Source organism: Chinchilla lanigera, unplaced genomic scaffold (genome assembly GCF_000276665.1).
Source record: "Chinchilla lanigera isolate Chin_1 unplaced genomic scaffold, ChiLan1.0 scaffold00099, whole genome shotgun sequence".
Taxonomy (NCBI): Eukaryota; Metazoa; Chordata; class Mammalia; order Rodentia; family Chinchillidae; genus Chinchilla; species Chinchilla lanigera.
Genome location: NW_004955500.1, coordinates 601,606 through 620,950, shown reverse-complemented (window position 1 = coordinate 620,950; position 19,345 = coordinate 601,606).

Genomic DNA, 19,345 nt, shown 5'->3' with positions numbered 1-19,345 from the left:
TGTGGTGTTCGCGAAACACACTTACATACTTCATGCCTCTGAACTTCCTTCAGATCAGCTCAGCACAGATTACTATCAATATTGTACAGGTGGAGAAACTATCACAGAGCTTGAAGTGAACTGTCCGGAGTCATGGGCTATAGTTTGAACCTTGTTCAACTGATTTTAGGATTAATGTTTATTTTCCTCTACATTTAAACCACTGTATGTAGCTGTTTTCTCTTCCTAGTTATGAAAGGATTGTCACCAAAAATGACTGTGATTTCATTTGTTAAATATCAAAGTTAAAATTATACACAAAGTAGCTATAATTTCAATTACGTCTTCAGAGTTTGCATTCTATCAGAAAACCTACTTTTCTATGTAGGGACTGGGACGATGAGACTATTCAAACATTTGTGAAAAACTCTAAGGTATGTTTGACCACAAATATCAAGGTCTCTAACATCAGGGCTGAAGAAGAACAAAGCCAACTTAGTTAACAGAAAACGACTGCAAAGGACTTAATAGGACAGAAAGTTTCAGTTGGGAAAGGAAGCTGGGTCACTCAGTTTAGTTCAGAAAAAATAGGTCACAATTCCCCTACCAACCATTTGTAGACACAATGTTCTATTTAATAAAGTATCTGTATTTTTGATCTTTAAAAAAAATTGTTTCATGGAATAATCTTTTATCTAATTCAGCTACCCTCTGAGAGCTTCATCAAAATAGGTACGTCTTTGTCTAGTTTTGTTCTCTGTTCCCTGGTGGCCAGAACAACATCTGACACAATGGTAGATACTCTACAAGTATTTGTCAAATGAAGGAAATTTTATTAACAAAAATTTAGGAGAGCAATTAGTCTCCTGTTCTGTCAGTAATATATACTTTATAAAGTCTATTCCTCCTTGAGTCCATCATTCTATTCTCCAACTCTTTTTTTATTTTAAAGAGAAAAAAAACAATAACTAACAACAGCAAGGACAAAAACAAAACAGCACAAAAACAATAAAAACGATGCAGAATTTCAGAACAAGATTGTAGGAAATTAACAATGGTTGTTGTATTACGTATTGTTATCTTCAACGAAGTTGCTTCGATTACCAGATGTAAGAATGTAAGATTGATCAAACATTAAAGAGAATAAATAAAACACTAGAAATGCTACAGAGCTTCACTAAACAAGTTGGTAGAAATTTAACAATGGTTGTTATATTGCATATTGTTGTCTTCAAATTAATCGTTCAGATTACCAGATATAAGCGTACAAAATTGGTCAAAACTTTTTTAAGCATTAACTGTTCCTTTCAATAAACCAATAGACATCAGCAGTACAATTATTGCAGCTGTCCTTGTACACACATATATGTTTCCCTTCCTTCTTTCTTTCTCTTCTCCCCATATGGCTCAGTTTCTACTGTCTGCACACTTAGGGATATAGGCAAGTGGAAACAAAGGATTAAACATACCGATATAGTCTGAGTTACAGCAGAGAAAAAAAGGATTTCATCTTTTACTTCTATGTGTGCATCATTCAGACATCAATTAACTTCCCTCCATCTAGCTGATAAACACCTCCATTGACACTTACTGTACCATTTACTACCAGCTGGGATCTTGAAGGCTTGAATCTCTGGCACAAATGCTGATAAACTTAGCAGCAGTATTGCAAAAGTTGCAAGGACGGTGTCTAAATACTAAACCATTATGAACAATTGAGAATGAAAACTAATATGCAATAGAGGATTGCCAAACACAACAGGATACATATAAAATCAACATTCCTTGCCAACTATTAGTAATTGCCCTTTAATTATAGCCAGCAGATTGTCAAAGGAAATTGAGCATTTCTCCAAAGAGTCTGTTCTCATTTCTGTGTTAATGATTGCTGGGATAAACTTTGGCATAGATGACTTCATCAGTCTTCTGTCAAACTGGAAAATGGGGGCTGGGGATTTAGCTCAGTGGCACAGCGCCTGCCTGGCAAGCGCAAAGTCGAGAGTTCAATTCATGGTACTGGAAAAAAAAAAAAAAAAAAAACTGGAAAATGGCATTGTCCATAATTAATGTTTTTTTTAGATGATTGTGATGTCTAAATGTATTATGGAAATTTACCTGGGAGAAAAAATGGTTAAACATTTACATTAAAATACGAGTTTTCATGCTTTTTGTTAAATGTTAAATCAGAAAAATAATCCACTAGCATAATCTTAGTAGTACAGTCTTTATGCCCATAAGTAAAATCTCTCAGATTTATTTTTCTGTGTATATTAGAAGTGCTAGCTTGAGTTGAAACTAACTTAATCATCTTGTAGGAAATAGATTGAAAACAGATAGCTTTTGAAGTGAGGTTTTACAAACCCTTTTTCTCAAGTCAAGGATTATTTCTGATGTGTGCCTTGATCCATGGCACACCTTTTCTATGTCACCGTGAAATAACTCTTACTAATAATAAAAATATCAATATCACTATTTTCAATTTGCCAACCTTTTAGTTTGCCTTGCTTGTTAACTCCAGCAGTAACTTTTTCTCTTTCTCATGATTTGTGGCCTTGGCATCTTTTTTCACATGTAATCGGACCAAACTCATACCCTTTACTTTTTAAAAGAAGTTATTATTTCCAATATTTAGTAGCATAAATAATTCATTTCTTTTCTTTATTTCTATAATTGAATTTTAAAATAATGTTTGCAATCAGCCTCTCAAATGTTTCTTAACAAAGGACATTTGGTAATTTGAATATTCTGCGTGCACCTTGCCCTCCCTTCATAACCCATGAACTGACTAATCAGCAGGAAATACCTGAGATTATTTAAAATAAATAAAGGATGTGAACCTAAATTCTTCTGGTTTAAATACTGTTCCCTGTGGAATTCTTTGTCTGTAAATTCTCCTTGGGTCACATGTAAATTGGTTTAGTTTCTAAAGAACCTAAAGTAAATTTTCATAAGATTCATAGTCTTGCGGTTCATTGCATGTACTCTGAGACCAGAGGTGAGTGAATTCCTTTGTTCTTCAAATTTGCACCCTTTAATATTAACAGAGCATGTGTCCATTAAATAGCCTATTCTAACATAAGGATCATAACGCTACTAAACATGCAGTTCCCTAGAGAAGATTTGGCAAAATATCCTGTAATGTCAAACTGATCTGTCTTATGTTTGGCCTATGGGTAATTGCACATAATAAATAGATATTGTCTGGACCTCCAGGCCTAAGTCTGCAGTGTCCAACCCGCTGTCCACAGGCCCCATGCACCTCTGGACAGCTAGTAATGGGACCATATGATTATAAATTGTTAACATTATTATGTATCTTCTTGTGATCATTCTCAGACCGGAATGCATCCTGTTGCTTAGGCAACAACTCACTGTTCAGGGGAGGGTGAGGTGCAGGGCTGACTTTCCCTTCCTCACTGCCACAAAGCCCAGTGGAGGCCAGACTGCATCAGCTGTTACCCATGCTTGTGCAACTTGATAAGTAAAACACGATCATCCACTTTATTCCAGCCTATTGTATGTGGGTGTAGCTGGGAAAACAGGCACTTATTGTTTGTAAAGCACACAGTAAATTTGAGCATGTTATGTTATTTCATAAAATTGGTAAGTCAAAGTAGATTTTTAGCAGCTATTATAGGAAGTATGAAAATATATCCAGTAGTTTTTTTTTGCTCATGATGTCATTATAACCACATATACAACCTTGTGAATGAATGAATGGTTACTTATTATTTTTTGGAATGTACAGAGTTGCAGCCAGAGGTCCAACTCAAAGAAAACTCTAATCATGTGTGTTAAGCACATTTTTACAAGATTTATCTTCCTAGAAAAAAAATCCTTCACTTCACAATCAGATCTTTTTCATTTCAGTGCCTTTTAGCAGTGCATACATTCTGAAGAAGTATTTTCAAGGATGAAGTATAAGGACAGTAAAACTACATCAAAAATTTCCGACAATCACCTTGAGAACTCACTAAGCACCATATCATTTCCACTGAAACAGACATGGATGCATTAGTTTCACAAAAACCCGATCAAATATCCCTTTAACTTTGATTTTCTTTTATGTTAAAACAGAAGTGTAGAAAAGGAGTTTTGTTACTTATATACATTACTTGTATATTTTATATGTGGCCCCAAACAATTCCCTTTCACTCCATGCAGTCCACGGAAGCCAAATGTTTGGACACCATAACTTGAACTATTTCCAGTGGTTATGGCTTCTGTCTATATAGATGTCCCCCTCAAAGCTTTAAGCACTCAGAGGTGGGGATTTCTGCAGGTGGCTGGATCTAGGGTGTGTGAATATGGATTAAGGGTGTATGATAAGTAAATTATTTCACTGATTAGTTTATCATAGATCTGGGTGTGGACAATGGGAAAGCCCACCAATAGGCTTATAGCTTGAATGGAATAAAAGGGAAAGGAAGTCTATGGTGCTACTGCTGCTGCTGCCTCTTGCCTGCCATGCCCAGAACTGCTTCTCCTCTACCATGCCCCTCTGCCAGGCCCCTCTGCCATGCTGCCTTGCTGTGGAACCAGCCAGCTATGGACTGAAACTTCTATGAACTGTGAGCTAAAGTAAACCTTTTTTCCTTTAACTTTGGGTGTTGGGTATTTTGTCCCAGCAATGAGAAAAGTAACTAAGACAACTATGTCTAGAACCTTTATAGAAAATGATACAGGGCATGAGTAACTGCCACCAGGATGCCCACATGCCTTATTAACTCTATCAGAAGACTATTTATATGTGAATTCCTTTTTATAACCCACTGCTATTTTACAAGTCAATTTGTTGTTACTATTGTTAGTCACTGAGGTTAGAAAAATAAGCACATTTTTCAAATGATGAAAATGTTTACAAGGGAGCAACAGTAGTTCTTAAAACAAAATTAAACCAGTTTCTATGGCACAGCAGAGGGTGGATTTCAAATGTTTACTTGATGTAGACTAGCAGAAGGAAGAAAATGGGAAAGAAATATGTGTTTGAGTCTAACAAAAGAAATCACAGAATGAGAAAGCCTTATAAATAGCAGTCTTCTGTATGGAATGACTTTGTAGAATGAAATGAAATACATATAACTTTAAATTTATAAAGTATAAATTATGATACAAACTATTACTATTGTAGTGAACTCATTATTTAACTTCTAACCTTAAATATCTTCAGCACTAGGTTGTCAGGGTGCTAATATGAATTTGTGAGAAATTCAAATTAGATCCTTTATAAGTTTTTATGTGAACATAAGCTTTTATTTCTGTACATGAAATACTGTTGAGTCATATATAAAATGTAGCCTTAGCTGTATATAGACTTCCACGGCTAGACCTCTATCAGTTAGACTTCTACGGAACGGCTTTATGATTTTGCACTTCTGGCTGCAATTGAATGGAAGCTCCAGTTTCTCCATATCTTTGATTGCACTTGGTTTGGTCTTTTTTTTATAGCTATTCTAATAGGAGTGTTATGGTGTTTCACTGTAGTTTCAATTTGCATTTTCCTAAATGCTAATAATGCTGAATATCTTTCCATATGCGTATTTGTTGTAGGAGTAACTTTTTGGTGAAGTGTCTAATCAAATCTTTTGTCCATTTTACAAAATGGATGCCTGTTTCTTACTTTGAGATCTGAGACTTCTTTTTGTGTTATGAATATATCTTACATATGTGAATTGCAAATGCTTTCTTCCTGTCTTAACTAGTCCTTTTTATAGTCCATTTGTCATTAATTTTCTCTTTATCTCCAGTCTTTTTCTCACCTTGATGTTTTCTTTCTTTCTTCCTTCCCGTCCTCCCTTCTTGCCACCCTCCCCTATCCATGTTTTTTATGGTACTGGACTTGAACCCAGAGTCTGTACTGAGCTACACACTTAGGCCTTTATTTTTATTTTGAGACAGGGTCTTGCTAAGTCCCTAAAATGCCCGTGCTGGGATCAAACTTTGATCCTCTGCCTCAGCCTCCTAGAATGCTGGGATTACAGGCATGTGCTGCCATGCCTAGTCCAAATTAGATTTTTAATGGACTTCTATCATTTTTAATCACAACTTATGACTGAAGCAGGGCATGTTATGCTCAGTAACTAGTTACAATAAACCGTCTTCCACTTACTAGACACTGATGCAATGCTTTAAGCTCTCTCTTTCTTACTCCAGATGAGGAGAGTTACCAGTGGTTACACTTATTAACAGTGTTTTATGTTCACATATTGGCAATACCACAAGGATTTGTGAAGGTGGACCAAGCTGGGATTTGAAGAAGCCTTGCCTGACTCTCTCTTCCCTCTTCCTCTTAAAATATCTTGAAAGTCTTAGGCTGAGGATAAGACTTGTGTCTCACTTAACTCTGTCCGTTAAAAATTAAACAGTGTACATGGGAGGTACATGACTGGTGGAGAGAAAATGATTCATATTTAAATATTAAGGCTGAAGCAACAAAATTGGATATTTCAAGTTATTTTAAGTAAATAAGATATTTATTCTATGAAATAATTAGGCTAACTCTATACTCCAGAAGAGTAATTCAAACCTAGCAGAAATAAGCAACTAATGATATAAATTAGTAAGACTATTCATTTCCACGGGAACTCTTCAGGACCATCAATGATTTCCATGTTGGTAAACCTAAAGATGAATTCTCATTCTTCATCTTTTATCGGCAGCATTTGGTACTATAGATCACTCTCTCCTTTCTCTGTTCCTCATCTGCCAGGACCATGTGTTGATTTGATTTTCTTTCTACTTCATTAGCTACTTTTTTGCTGTCTTCATTGTTGGTTTCTTCTTTTCCCCGTGACTTCGCAAATGTCCAGGTATAGCATCTACCTGCTGAAGGTTATCACATTTTTACCTCCAGCCTCAGGGCCTCTCTTATTAGATCAACTTCTTTATATCACCTTTTATTGTATAACCTTATATCATAAATCATTTTATCCTCCAAATCTGTTCTATCCCCAAAAATCAGCTTCATTCTTCCAGTTGTTGAAACCAATGTAGTTTTTTGTTTTTCTGTTTTGTACTCTGTTTTGAATTCTTCACAAATCTCTCTGGGTATAACATAAGAAATTATTCATAATCCGCTATTTTTCAACACTGTGGTAGCTGCCAGCTCGATGTGAGTTCTATTCATTCTCATCTGGGTCATTTCCTCTGATTACAGTATCACACAGATTCATGTCCTATAAACACCATTTTTAATTACGTTTTGCCTAATGCCTCTTGAAAAGTAGCCATTTTCAGAAAATGATTCTTTATACATTTCTTTTCTCTTGAAACTAGGCTAAATAATATTACATTTGTTAAAGACTATCATTCAAAATAGAATGAAATTATGTGACGTATTTGGATGAACTTAAAATATTTTGCTTTGTAACTATATAACAGCAAGAGAGAGAAAGAGAAAGAAGAATCTTCTATAACCCTTTGGTCTGTTTAACTGCATGCTGTTTCCACACATTTGAAAGACTCAAATGTTTAACCTATGGTTTGCGTCAAGCACACATCACTCCGATATTGAACGTCACCCAGAGTTTAACTGGTTGAGTTTGCGCCATCTTCCAAAGAATGATCCTTCCACATCCTCCTCCCTACTCTACCAACTTTAATCCCCTATCAAATCTTTTTTTCTGGGGTTGAACACAATAAACCTCTATTCACTTTTTATGCATAAAATGTAACTGTTTACTTTCAAAGTTTTATAACATGTATGTATCCCTGTTCAATTGGATTTTTTTCTACTTATAAAAACTAGATATCTTGAGTAGGGTAGGAAATTTAATAAATTTTACTACAACAAAATATTTTTCATTAACAATTTTCAGGAAAAACACTAAAATTATAAGTAAGAAATCAATGTATTTGCATAAAAGGTTTATTTGAAAAGGCGTACAAGAATAGTACCCAATATCACTAAATATTACTGTTTGGGTGCAGTTTTTCACTGTCACTCTTTAACAACTGTTCAGTACAACTTTAATTTTGAATTTGAAACTGGAAATAGTTGCAAAAAGTACTTCTGCAAATTGCATTGACTGCTTTGCTCTCTATTGTGCTTTATACTCACTATTCCTAGTCAGACTGTATTTATATTCTATAAATTCGTGAATATCTGAATTTGCTTCACTATGCACTGAGCATATTCCTGGGACCCCAGGAAAAACACACATGGGAATTTAGGCTTAGCAGAAGGCAGTTGCTGATAGGGGAGGGGCTCCTAATAGCTAGTTATCACCTGACTACTCTGTACTAAGAAGTACAGGTTAATAGGATGAATAATGCCTAGCTTTATTTTACTTTGTGCACAGAAAGCTTTCAATTAATTAATACAGCATCTTAGATGCTGTAAATCTAACTTGAAGTTATTAATCCATTAGCATCAGTTAGGTCATAAAAGGTAACGTAAGAAATGTTAAAATAATAACTCTTGTTATTAAACCCTTGGAATTTCTGACTATCCAAGGCACTTCAGTTTCTATTACAAAGAAAAATATGCTTCTTTATCATGCTTTGTTCTATACATGTTCATGTTTTGTAGGAATTTAGAATATGTTCTCTCTGCCTTTAAAAAATCTTTACATTTGTATTTTCCCACTTCAGCTGACAGTCTTGGTGAGAATAAAAATGGAAATGTCTAAAATTCATGTTTTTAAGAGGAAAAGGTAACTGAGTTTATGCCATGAATATGGAAGACGTTGATAGTCTAACTCTAAACTAGGCAACTCTTTTTATTGATGGCATGTTGATTATAAGTTTCTTAAAACACTGAAAAATAAATTCTCCCTCTTACACTTTTTGGATTAACTGTATTCAAATGTAATATATGTCAATCAACATTATAAGGTTCAGGGTCATAAAAGTTACTTAATCTGTACCTTGGAATGTCAATGTCAATTATAATTCTGCAGTTGTGTAGAAGAAAGATTATAATGCCTTTATGAAGTGGTAGGTGAACAGTTGGAAGCTGGACTTAGGAGCAAAAAGACTGAAGAGAAAATATAGCTTGTGCCTGCCAAGAAGTGTACTCTTTTGGTATAAGTTATTTTTTCAACTATAATTTTTTTGGTTTTTGCTTTTTGGCAATAGAAGAAGTCCTTTGCACTGAGCTACCTCTTAGTTTTTATTTTTATTTTTATTCCTTAGGTTTCACTAAATCCTTAAGTTTCCCAGGTTAGGCTCAAACATGTAGTCCTCCTGTCTCAGCCTCCCAGAATGCTATACATAGTAGAAAGCAAATAAATTCTTTCTACCTCCTTTAAACTGTGAGATAAAAGCACTAAAGTTTGAGAATACTTCAGTAGCATGCATTTCAGAAGAGGGAAACAAAATAAGCTACATAGGCAGCTCTCTGGTTTGGCAATTTAATGCTGCGGGAACCTTGCTACAGAGACACGAATATCTGATTTTATCCAAAAGTTTAGGTAAGAAATGAAGCATCAAATAGCTAGATTAGAAGTGGGCAATAAATTAATACTCAATGGTGGATCAGAAATCCTACCAACATAGACATGCATGTGTGCATATACATATATTGAACCACATAAAGATTTTAAAAAGTTTCTTTTAAGCTTTAAAGAATATTTTTTCATCTATTATCCTTACTACACATGATTTGTGGCAATGAATAACTATCATTTCCTTCTTCTCCAGCCCCTGTGGAAAAACAAATTACTTGCTGTATAAAATACAGGTTATCAGCAATATTGCTAATTGATGGTGTAGCTGCCAAAAATCCAAGTCACATTCTGACAAAGACTATGATATAATGTTACTCCATAACATTTCACCCATCAGAAGCCAGAAAATAACCAACAGTCAGTATTTTCTTTGGATCAGCAATGCAACTTAATAGTGGCAGTTAACATAATTAAAGGCCAGTAACCAGATTAAAAAGTCCTACTTTGTAATTTTTTTAACTAAAAAAGGATATGTATTAAATGATGTTTGAGTTGAATCCAAAGTATGGAGAACACCCCACCAATTTGATAAAAGGGCTTTCAATGGGAATTTAATGAGCACCTACCCTTGCCCTGTGATTTAATGGGGCTATAGTGGGAAAGGATGCAGTCACTGATTGCTGTGAATTTACAACATTACTCAGTAAAGAAAACGAGATAATGTAAAGCAAAAGGCAAAAGCTCAATGGCTGAATAATAAATACTAAAGAAGATTTGAGGATAAGAACTATGTGATGTCACTAGAAGGCAAGCCAGAAGAGGATGTGTGAGTAGAATGTCTATTGGTGGCCCCTCTTGTCCTTAAGAGCTGTATTCCATGCACACCTCACTGAATTAGGTCACAAAAGGCAAGTATTTGTCCAACTAATTGTTTAGAGCACAGAAGTTTAATGCAATGAGAATGATACAGGTAAGCTTGCAGTTTGCAGTCATGAACAATCAAACGGGAACTGAAACTATGAATACACAAATTCAAGCAATTTAGAGTTAGTGTCAGAGGATATCCTGGGTGGGGCAGGAAATTTAATATATCATTTGACTACAATGAAATATTTTTTCATTTAATAATTTTCAGCGATCAGAAGAATTTTCAGGAAAAATATCAAAATTATAAGTTAGAAATAGATCCACTTGAATGAGGCAGGGAAATTATTCATTTTATTCACTGAGTACCTAGTGAGTAGTTAACAGTATCTGGGCAGCTGGAGTGACATAAGCTATACTAGATTGATAAGCTTTAAGTCATTGGTAGAATTTTAGGGGAAAAAAAAAAACACCAAATGTGTTGGGAAAGAAGGGGGAGCAGTTGCACGCTATCTAGATTATTCTGTTGCTAAAACACAGTCTTATCCCTCTGGAAACAAAAATAACCCCTGTAAACCTCATTGCTTTGATAGCATTGTGGTACCTCATAACAGAGAAAAACATCTTCAAAAATAAGAATTACTTTTCACAATTAGAAGTAAAGCTGTGTGCTGAACATGAGCACACTGAACCGGCTGCTCAGTATTACATGGGCTAATACTGCGCATTTGATGGGATTCTTTCAAACCAAAACTAATCCAACTTGTCAGAACAGCATAGCCTATCAATAAGAACAACTTAAAGAGTACCACACCTGTAGTGTTTACACAAGTAACCCAGCAGTAGTCACTGCTCCTGTTAGGCGTGTTGAATGTATTCTTTGGTATTCATCACTTACTCTAACATGCTAACTTGGAAAGTTAGAAAAGAAAAAGAAAATGTAACACTTTTAGGGGAGAAATAAGTCTTAATTTCAGTGAAATACATGGAATCATAGAATAGCCAAGATCAAATATGAAAACTTGAATCAGTTTATTCATCTCCTTTCAGGAAACTAGTTATGATTGAATTAGAGCATAGCTCTTGAGGGCAGACTCCCTGTGCCTGCTATGCACTCAGGTGTCTTCTGGCCTTTTACACAGTCTCTCTGTGCCTCAGTTTCCTCATCAGGAAAGTGTTAAAAGCACCTACATAGTAAAGTTTTGAGGATTGATTCATTTTTTTGTAGATCTGTGACTGGCACAAATTGAAACTTGAAACTATCTGCTATTTTATTCATCATTTGTTTCTTCCTAATGAGTTCAAATTTCCTAAGTGGTTTTGAGGTTGTGATGTGCTACATTTATTTGCAGAAGCCAGGTTCGACTTCATGTTCCTCTGATTATGAGCATCTTTATCTTTCAGCATTTGTAGTTTGGGGTGCTGTTTTCATTCTCAGACAGGAGCGCATATCCTGAACTTGACCTTCACAGAACAAAAGGTCAGCAGAATTATTGGGGCTGGTTTATTTGGCTTGATCTTCCTGTCTTGCCCTTGGAAGTCTGTTGTATCTCAATATATAGACTGCTGATTGCCTATGACCAAACGGAGTCCTGATTACATACAGTTGCATATTCCTGGGTTGCCCCATATCAGAGACTTCCACAGTGAGTCCTCAATTTCCTGCAAGGTGTTATAGAGCACAGAGGAACAAAAGAGAAACAGACAAAATGGCATGCAATGGGGAGCTGGGGTGACCAGTTGTTCATGGGCACAAAAGGTCACAAGGCAGCCAGAACCTCAGTATTTACTGATTACATCTATGTCAAGGGCAATGGGTGGAGGGAAGTGAGTATTTCTGGGAACAGTAATGACTATCATGGCAGGCTAGTAAGAAGAACAAAGCATTCTTACAAGGTTGAGAAAAGGGGCAATAGCAAGACTGCAATTTCCTCAGTGGAAACTATTTACTAGGTTGCTTTAAAAATCTTTATTCTCTTCAGCAGGTCTTATCTTGACCTGTGAGCCCCACAGTATCACTAGGAAAGCAGGGTGTTTCTGTGTTCCAATCTGGCTCACAGGGCAGGGCATAGATGTCCCGGCACAGCCCCTACACTCAGTTCATAATCTGTGGTCTCCAACAACTCCAGAACTTCTGAAACATAACCTGTAGGAGTTAGATCCAGGGAAATATTATTTTTATGAGCACACTCTAAGCAGAACAAATGCAAACAGAAATTTGAGAACCACTGGCATAGATTGTTTGGAGTATTTTAATGTTCACTTTTAATTCTTTTGCTCATATTCACCTAAATATATATTTATATTTTCTGTTCCTGTTTTCTGTCTTAGTCACATTTTTCATTGCTGAGACAAGATATCCAACACTCACAATTAAAGGAGGAAATATTTATGTGGTTCACAGTTTGTAGAGTTTTCAGTCTATAATTGGTTGGTTCCAAGGCAGGGTGGGATGGCAGAAGGGCATCACAGAGGAGAGATAGTCCATGGCAAGCAGGTGGTGAAAGCACATTAGCCCTCTTTCTGACCCTCATATTTTATGCCAGCTACCTTCTCTTGGGTGGGTGTAGCACTCACACTCTTCATCCTAGCCAGAATTATGCCAAACCAATCAGTGGACTGATTGAGTAATTGCACACCCTTTCTCCCAGCACCACACACTCTACATACAGCCCCCTCTGAAAAGAACCCCCTGTGACTGCATGAGGCTTTGGGGGAACATCCAGAAATGAATCATAATATTCTAACCCTGGCCTCCCAAAGACTCCTGCACATCCCTTTATGCTAAAGGCAGTTAGTCCCTCTCTTAAGAGTTGCCAAAGTCCTAACATTTCCAGCATTGCTGAAAAGTCCAAGTCCAAAGTCTCCTCTGAGATGTAAGGCAGACTTTTACCTGCAAGCCCCTGTGCAAATGAAAAGAAAGTTAAACACTTCCAATATACAGTGGCAGAAGGTAAACATTACCATTCCAAAGGGTTCAAGTAGGGGCATAGAAGAGAATGGGAGCATAGCAAGTCCAAAATCTGGCAGCACAAAAATTAAGTCCCATAGTCCCATGCCTAGCATTCAAGGCAATGTGTGGCAAAATGTGATTTCCAAAGAACTTGGGTGGTTCTCCCCCTATGGCACTGCAAGTGGTTGTGGTTGCTATGGCTTCTCTCTTGGGCCAGACCTGCTCCTTCCTTGCAGTTTTTCTCAGGCAATCTATGTGCCTGGCTTCTCCAAATTTGTGGTGTCTCCAACGTACCCTTGGCTTCATACTCACAGCTTCACACATTGCCCTCTCAGGGGCACACTGCCTGGCCTCCCAGGTATTCTTCTGAAACCTGGGTGGAAGCCTTCCTGACCCCACAACTCTTGCATTTTGCATGCATCAAACACCAGCAACACGTGGGTGACGCCAGGGTCTGCCACCCGTTGGAGCAGTAGCCAGGCTTCCTTCTCCTTTGGCTATAGGGGTTGAGTGCTTAGATTGCTGAACACTCTGAACCCAGACCCCAGGAACAAATTCTCTAGGCCACCGCCCTTCTATAACATGGTGTTCTGGGGATTTCTTCTCAAAGCAAAGTCTTTGACCTTTGCAACTCTGAGGCTCCAAATACTGGAGCCTGCTGGTACTTGTGTTGTCCTTAGGCCATGTTCTGTGCTGTCTTCTTTTAAAATACTTGGATTTTCTTGCTAGTTTTTTCAGCAACCATTTTCTCCTCAGCTCTACCTTTGTAGTCCACAGCTTTACTAGAGCTTCCTTTCCTGCCAGACTCTCAATATTTTCAATCAAAGGGTCTTTGCTTTTGATTCTCAACATAAATCTGGCTAAAAGCCCTCAACAGTAGCCATGAGTCTAGAAACTTAACTAAGTAACTCAGGAGTTCTACATCCTGGAGTGAAGATATGCCCTTCCTGCTCTAGGATGTTGTTCATTGTGTCAACTTGAGAAATTTAAAAGTTCAACTAAATGATTCAGCAGGGGGCCAGGTTCTTACTTTGTGAACATCCTCAGCTTTGAAAGAAGAGGGCACAGAGATGGTGTGGGCATGGGTGGACAGCTGATAGACAATATAAGAAAGGAGAAGAGGCTTGCTCCCCAATCCTTTTTGCTCTTGCTGCTCTTGCTGTCTTCTACCGCCTTTAAGTGTTGCCCCTCTGCCCTGCCACCCTGCCTTGGAGCCAGCTGATTGTAGACTGAAACCTCCACAAACTGTGAGCTAAATAAACCTTTCCTTCCTTAAGTTTGGGTGTTGTGTATTTTGTCTCCACAAGAGAGAAAAGTAACTAAGACACCATGCCACTGCTCCAACATTAGACTGTCTTGAAATTTCTTTTGCCAGATTTATTAGCGCCCTTAATCTCAGTCTCAGGCAAAGTCTCTTGACAAGAGAACAATTCAAACAAACTTTCTGCAAAGGCATAGCACACATGGTCTACAGTCCAACAGCCAGTGCAGGCCTTCTTCCCAACAGAAACCTCCTAAGCCTTTTCTTCATGACAGCATATCTATCACCATTCTGGTCTTCTGAGCTCTAACCAGAATCTTCTGTCAAGTACAGCCTCAGGGATTCAAGGGGTGCTCTTTCAGCATTATCTCTGAACCATTCAAACTCTTCTCACAAGCCAGTTCCAAAGGTTCTTGAGCCAATGGCCAGGTAATGTTATAGCTATGACTCTACTTCTCTGTCTTACTTTTGTGATTGCTGAGACAATATACTCAACACCCAAAGTGAAAGGAAGGAAGGTTTAGTTATTTCACAGTTTACAGAGGTTTCAGTTAAAAGTTGGCTGGCTCCCAGGTAGGGTGGCCTAGCGGAAGGGCATTGTAAATGATAAACAGTCCACTGCAGGTAGAAAAGAGCAAAAGTAAGCAAGTGACCAGCAACAAGTGACTATAGCAACTTATTTCTGACCATTTTATAATTTACCTAGCATAACTTGCTTAGGGCAGGTGCCAAACCAATCAGTGGACTGAGTTAGTAATTATACATCCTTGATCCTAATACTACACACACTGGATCCAGATCTCTCTGAAAAGCAAGCTCTATGACTCCGTGAACCTTTGGGGATCTATCTAGAAACAAGCCATAACACTTTCTCTTCATTTTCAAGGTTATGGATTAAAGGAATGCAGAGAGCTTCATTTAGCAAAAATAATTCAACATCATATTTGAGATTTTAATGATAAATTATTTGTACACTTTAGAATATTATCCACATTAACAAGATGATAAGAACAATTTTCTAAGTTAAGCAATATATCATCTAAACAAATGGAAGAAAAAATAGCAATTGTTGTAGTATAAAATATCACATGAAGTTATGCAAAGCCACCAGCATGTCTGCACATATTAAATACCTTTAATGCCAACATTCACTGCTCTAAGCATGCTACATGCATTCAACCATTTAATTGCATCTTTAATTGCCTCATAAGAGATGAAAACTAATATTTACAAGTGAGCAGACCACGATTTATACATTTGAAATAACTGTCCTAAAATCAGCCAGTAAGAAGAAGTCATTCTCATCTGGAATAATGATTGAGTGGGATGATCCCTAATAATTGTCTCCTCAATGTTGTAATGTACTACCTTTATACATTTATACAGTATGGATATTTAAAAATAGGCCATAGGAATTCAGTGAAACATCATATAATGAATACATTTCTCTTCTTTAACTGAAGGTTTTAATAAAATAGTTTAAAATAATACAAATATACAAGTATAGAGAGAATGGTAAAGTAAAATAATAAACTAAAGATACTAACACAGTTTTTTACCCTAAGAGAGGTTAAAAATCACTGTGAAAGAAGAAAATTGAATGTAAACATCAATAAAAAGGAAAATGAGTAATATCACCAACTAAGGCAAAGACAGAAAGTGGAGGTGCCAGGAAGCAGTTTATATACAGGAATGGTCAACAACTGTAAGTGAGGAAATTGATCCATAGCAATTCTGGAAAGTGTTTCTTACACTTTTTATAGATGATGATACAAATATAAAATAAAAATATTTATATGACCATTATAAATATTTTAGGGCAGTCATTAAGCACCTATCACATTTGATCAGACATGCAATAATTGTCTTTATATTTAGTAATTATAAGAAAAATACAAAGTGTTAAGTAGAACACTAATTACTAAATATCTTCAAAATTTTCAGAGAAAATGTGTTTTTATTTTCCTGGTGATTCTAGGGATTGAGCTCAGGACTACAAGCATGCTAGGTAAGAACACTACTGAGCTAAATCCCGAGCCTCAAAATGTGTTAATTTTTAATAAGAACAAGCTTGCTATTCTGAACAGCACTTTTTATTAAGTATTTTTCATGGTATTTTTGATGAAAATGGCTTCATGAATTTTTTTAAATGTAAAGTACTGAGGGAAATACTGAATTAATAGTTTGTTCTTTGATTCTTTTAAACCAATTTTAAAAAATATTTTAAATTAAAAATATTCATTTCAAATCCTTTATTTGGTTGGTCAAAATTACATAATGTGCCATTATCAGAAGACAAAAATTTTCCACTAGATTAAAGCCACATCCTTTATATTCATCTAATTGAAATGATAAAACAACATCTTCCTTTATGTTAACAAATGAAATGTTTGTTGCTTATAATACTTTGAACAAAATTTACTTCTGCCATTAACATACTTCACAAAACTAGAGAATACATTCTTAAAATTCATTGGGAAACAGAAGAGACCAAGAATAGCAAAAGCAATTCTGGCCAACAAAGGCAAGGCAGCAGCCATTATAATCCTTAATTTAAAATTATATTACAAAGCTACTGTGGTAAAATCAGCATGGTATTGGCAGAAAACAACAACAACAACAACAAAAACAAAAACAAAAAAAAACAGACCTGAGGATCAGTGGAACAGACTAGAAGATACAGAAACAACTCTAAACAAACTCAGCTACCTTTATCTTTGGCAAAGGGGTCAAACATGTTCACTGGGAAAAAGAGAGCCTCTTTAATAAATGATGCTAGAAAAACTGGCTTTCTACGTGCCAAAGACTAAAAATAGATCCATGTCTATCACCATGCACTAAACTAAAGTCAAAGTGAATCAAAGATCTAAATATTAAAACAAAAACACTAAATATACTGGAAGAGATAGGTGTCTTGAAGATATATGTGCAGGCAAAGAGTTCTTGAACAAAATCTTGACTATACAGGAAATATTATGAATAATCAACAACTGGTGTCTTATCCTATTAAAAAGTTTTAGTACATCAAGAGAAATCACCAACAGAGTGAAAAGACAACCCACAGAATGGGAAAATATTTTAGCCAGTTGTCCCTCAGACAAAGGACTTCTATCTAGAACATATAAAGAATTGAAAAAAATCAGATCCCTCAAATTCAAAGACCCAATCAAAAAATGGGCATCTGAGATGAATATGCACCTCTCAGATGAAAAAGTACAAATGGAAAATAAATACAAGAAAAATGTTCAGGATCAATAGTCATTTGAGAGATGCAAATTAAAACAACACTGAGATTCAATGTCACCCTGGAAAGGATGGCTATCATCAAAAAATCAGCCAGTAAAAAACGCTAGATGGGCTTTGGGGAAAAATAAACCACTTTCCAATGTTTGTGAGGGTGTAGGCTGGTACAACCATTGTGGAAATCAGTGTGGAGATTCCTTAAGAAACCAGGATTAGAGGTCTCATTCAACCCAGCTATTCCCCTTTTGGGTATCTTCTCAGAAGAATTAAAAATATCATTCCACAGCAATATATATGCATTTGTGGCTTTTTCTCCCTAAAACCAAGAAAATAGAATTTTATTCTCATACCATTTAAAAATCATCAGAAACTAGACAAAGAAGACTGTGATTTATACAAAGCAAGGGACAAAAGGCTACAAAATAGATGTTTACAGGAAGTAATAATTTCAGGATTCATAATCCCAATATTTACTCAACATAAACTGACACAAATTAAGAACATATATGAAAGAATTACATAACAATTTAATTTTCATAATGCTGTAACTAAGAATACTCATAAGTGAAATAAATTGGACCCACATGTATAAACAACATATTGTCTCCCTATTTAAAAACCTGAAAGAGTAAATAAAACCCAAAAGTTACAATAGATATTGTGAAAGGGAAAGAAATTGCTCAAAAGGTCAAAGGGAAGGAACAGTTGGGATGAAGGAAAGGAGAAAAAGAAAAAAGGGAATATATATATATATATATATATATATATATATATATATATGCAGTTGTGTTTATAGCAACACAATTTGTAGTTGCTAAATTTTGGAAACAACCCAAATGTCCATCAACTGAGGAACAAATAAAAAGACATAATACTTTTACACAATGGAGTACTACTCAGCCATAAAGGAGGATAAACTTGAGACTTTTTTTTGTGGTACTGGGGATTGAACTCATGACCTCATGCTTGCTAGGCAGGCGCTGTACCACTGAGCTATATCCCCTGCCCAACTTGAGACTTTTATAGGTAAATGGATGCAACTTGAGCCCATATTCATAAGTGAAATAAATCAGACTCACATGTGTAAACATCATGCTGTCTCCCTAGTGTGAGAAACTGAAAGAGTAAATAAGGTCTAAAATGTACAATAGATATTGTGAAATGAGAAGAAATTGTTCAAAAAGAAAAAGAAACTAAGGTGGGGGAAAGGGAAAGGATGGAAGTGAAAAAAGAAAAATGCAAGTCAGTTATGTTATTAATGTCTCCTAGTTCATTGAAAAGGAAGGCTTGTGCTAATATCTATTGAAGAAATTTTTATGAGCATGTCTTGTACTCTGAGCAACTACTTTAAAGGTAATACCATGCAATGCATTAATTGCTGTTATTCTCCTATTATTTTGTCATGAAATTTTGTTTTACCTTTTTTCCATAAATTAAAAAAATACTCCTAATCTAAATTTTCCATCATATCATTTCAAGAAAATGATCAACCCTGAACTTGTAGAACATGTATGCACTGACAAAACAGTTTCCCTGCAGGTCTCTTAGAAAAGCAGGGTATAGAATATAAATACATACATACAACTACACATACTGCAAGTAAAGTCTACAATAGATCAACACAAAAAGTCACTATTGCAGCTCTGTCTGCCAGGA